Consider the following 3,023-nt stretch of genomic DNA (forward strand, 5'->3'; position numbering starts at 1 on the left):
CACAGCTGGTATCATGTGTGCTTGTCTATTTTTTTTTCCTATCTCAGCTCCCCTCTTTCAGTTTCAGAGGCCAAATCTGTCCAGAATCTCCCCTTCTGGTCAGGAGCCTCTGGGGAAACTTGCCTCTAGTGGGCCATCTTCCTGCCCACCTCCGTCGAGTACTTTTAAGAGAATAAATTCTAAATGGCTGCATAAAGCCTGAAATATTAGAAGAAAACTAATCAGGTACTGCTCGTTAGTATACAGTAAACCTTTCTAGTTTTTAGCCTTCTTCCTCTAGGCTGCCTGGAGCAGTTGAAACCTTAAATACAAAGGGTTTAAAATGAAAAACATCCAGCCTGGGACAGGTGTCCACATTTCAGTTTGTGATCTGTTTCACTGCAGGAGTTTTGCTGAAAGTGAAAAAGTCATACCTGGTGCTCTTCTGTGTGTCTTCCCGTCAGGCCTTCCTAGAGCCCAGAGTTAGCCCTTTCTTCTTGTCCTCATGGAACACAGCTTGTGTGTGAATCCAGATTTAAGCCTTAAAATAATGATGGTCTCCAGTTGATTGATGCTTTCCTCCAGGAACAAGATATCACTGGGACCGATGAACTTGCATTCTTGGATTGTTTGATGGATTCACAGATAACCTGGGTGATATTACTTTTCAGTAATAATGCAGTTGACACACTGCTTTCCAGTCAGTGGTAAGGTACATTTCTTCATGTTTTTATGTACATTTTCTTTTTCTGAATGCTCTTTGGTGACCACCACTTTGGTTTTGGCACTGGATGCTAAATCCACAGAACCACCATTCCTTTTATCATCATCCCAGAAATTGTCCAGTTAGCCAGGTCACTTTATCTGGAAACCTGCATTGTTCCTATCATTGTTAGATTGACATGTCCCCCTCTAATCATTGCAAATGATTCATGGCTGGAGAAAAAAGACATGTTAATATGCTGTTTAGGATATTGCATCCTCATTGATAAGTGACATATGTTTGTAATTTCCCCCTTATAATAATATATTTTCTCCAATTTTATTTATTTATTTTTTTTTGTAGAGACAGAGTCTCACCTTATCACCCTCGGTAGAGTGCCATGGCGTCACACAGCTCACAGCAACCTCCAAATCCTTGGGCTTAGGCGATTCTCTTGACTCAGCCTCCCAAGTAGGTGGGACTACAGGCGCCCGCCACAACGCCCGGCTATTTTTTTGTTGCAGTTTGGCCGGGGCCGGGTTTGAACCCGCCACCCTCGGCATATGGGGCCGGCGCCCTACCCGCTGAGCCACAGGCGCCGCCCTATTTTCTCCAATTTTAATATCAGGTGTACACAGATCAAGTAGAATGATCTTGAAGTATTTTTTTCTTTTTCTATCATCTATAAGATTTGGCATGATCTGTTTTTCGAAATTATCTTTTACTTTTATTTATAAATATCAGTTGTCTATTTTTTGAGACTTAAAAAAAATAATAAGTTAACTAATGATTCCATCCTGAATCTGAGTCAAAGCATTCTATTATAGACATACTCTTATCCGACAATGTGAATGTTACTTTGCATTATTATCAATTATTGCTTAATATTTTGATGTAGCAATTGTCTGATTTCTTTTCTGAATGTATTTATGTTCATTCATTCTTTACAAGGTATTTCTTTCTAGTCCTTATCTTAAACATTGTTATTGTTATTAAATTTTAAGCCTTTTTAATTTTGTGAAGGCAAAAAAATGGAAACCTAATAAACACATGTATATTATGTAAAAATAAACAAATAAAAAAAGAATAACAGCTGTTTCCCTGCCTGCATTGATTAGATCTTCATTGGCTTCGTGTTGTATTGGATATGGACCATGCCATCCTCAAACTCAAGAGCTGCCCACTCAATGATACGTTCCCTTATATCATCTCCAGGTTTCCCAAATTTGGCTTTTCCATTTACATCTTTGTGAATTGATAAACACTCAATTATTTTCTCATTGTTTTTTCCCTTTATAAGGTGAGATACCTAAATCTGAGGAATATGAATGTCTTCTGGAGCAAATGTGCCAATATCCACAATTTCTCCAACCTCTACCACTGTTATTGCTGCAGCTTTGCTCATTGGAAAATTGAAATTCCTCCTGATTTTCCTGAAAATTACATTTCCTGCTCATTCTGCCTTCCAGGCTTTCACCAAAGCTAAAGCCCCTGTAATTGCTTCCTGCACAGTAAAGCACTGACCACTGAACTCCCTCACCTCTCTTGACCTGCTGGCAGTGATGATGCTAAAATCTTTTTTGTATTTGATTGGAATCCTCCTTCTTATAACAGGATCCCATACTTTGTGCTGGTGTTAAATACAGAAACCCCAGCCCCACCTGCAGGAATCTTCCCTGCAAGTGCACCCTGAGGTGTCAGCTCTACTTCTAATTCACCAGATAAGTACTGTCATTCCAATTCTGCGTTTTCTCCCCACTGGAGTAGACCATACATTTTATCTGCTTGTATCGCAGTCCAAAGTTGTCAACCTTTGCATGGTTGCTAACTGCAGCTAGTCCTTTTACTCCAGTAAGGTTCTCTGGAATTCCACACAGACCAAAACCACCAATCAGAACTGTTGCACCATTGGGTTTGTGTTTTACAGCTTCCACTGGAGTACTGGTAGAAAAATTGCAAACACGTCCCTGGGACCAGGCACCCCAGAGGCATGGGAAGAGGCACAGAACCACAGCCCACAGGAGAGTAGTTTGAAGGCAGCCATCTGTGAGCTGGAGCACATCTGAGTATGTCAGTGTGCCTGGCCCAGGTTGCCGCCAAGTCACTGGGAAGGAACCGCCTACCAGGTGCTTGAATGTGCATCCAGTAACATCCTTGAGGCTGCCTGTACAAAGGGCCAGCCACACACTGCCTGCTGCTGGTTTATAAATAAGTGAGGCTGGGAGGGGTCCTCACTGGGGAGTGGAGGCTCTTGTCACAGTGTGGGCTGGTTGCAAAGGTTCATGGCCTCATAGTGGCCGGTTACTCTCCTGGATCTTGATGTGTTTGAGGCAGCTGTGCT

At 41.8% G+C, this 3,023-nt stretch overlaps 1 pseudogene; it reads right to left on the minus strand.

The window, feature by feature from the left end:
• Positions 1-639: 639 nt before the first annotated feature.
• LOC128579488 (succinyl-CoA:3-ketoacid coenzyme A transferase 1, mitochondrial-like) lies at positions 640-2,726 on the minus strand (annotated as a pseudogene).
• Between the last annotated feature and the right edge of the window lie 297 nt (positions 2,727-3,023).

Source organism: Nycticebus coucang, unplaced genomic scaffold, assembly GCF_027406575.1.
Source record: "Nycticebus coucang isolate mNycCou1 unplaced genomic scaffold, mNycCou1.pri scaffold_57, whole genome shotgun sequence".
Taxonomy (NCBI): domain Eukaryota; kingdom Metazoa; phylum Chordata; class Mammalia; order Primates; family Lorisidae; genus Nycticebus; species Nycticebus coucang.